Consider the following 773-nt stretch of genomic DNA (forward strand, 5'->3'; position numbering starts at 1 on the left):
TAATCTGGGTTTAAATTGACTTTAATCTGGGTTTAAATTGACCTTAATCTGGGTTTAAACTGACTTTAATCTGGGTTTAAACTGACCTTAATCTGGGTTTAAATTGGCCTTAATCTGGGTTTTAAACTGACCTTAATCTGGGTTTAAATTGACTTTAATCTGGGTTTAAATTGACCTTAATCTGGGTTTAAACTGACTTTAATCTGGGTTTAAACTGACTTTAATCTGGGTTTAAATTGACCTTAATCTGGGTTTAAATTGACTTTAATCTGGGTTTAAACTGACTTTAATATGGGTTTAAAACTGACCTTAATCTGGGTTTAAACTCACTTTAAACTGGGTTTAAACTGGCCTTAATCTGGGTTTAAACTGACCTTAATCTGGGTTTAAACTGACTTTAAACTGGGTTTAAACTGACCTTAATCTGGGTTTAAATTGACCTTAATCTGGGTTTAAACTGACTTTAAACTGGGTTTAAACTGGCCTTAATCTGGGTTTAAACTGACCTTAATCTGGGTTTAAACTGACTTTAATCTGGGTTTAAACTGACTTTAATCTGGGTTTAAATTGGCCTTAATCTGGGTTTAAACTGACTTTAATCTGGGTTTAAATTGACCTTAATCTGGGTTTAAACTGACCTTAATCTGGGTTTAAATTGACCTTAATCTGGGTTTAAATTGGCCTTAATCTGGGTTTAAACTGACTTTAATCTGGGTTTAAACTGACTTTAATCTGGGTTTAAATTGACCTTAATCTGGGTTTAAACTGACTTT

Source organism: Notothenia rossii (genome assembly GCF_949606895.1).
Source record: "Notothenia rossii genome assembly, chromosome: 10".
In the NCBI taxonomy this organism is placed as follows: Eukaryota; Metazoa; Chordata; class Actinopteri; order Perciformes; family Nototheniidae; genus Notothenia; species Notothenia rossii.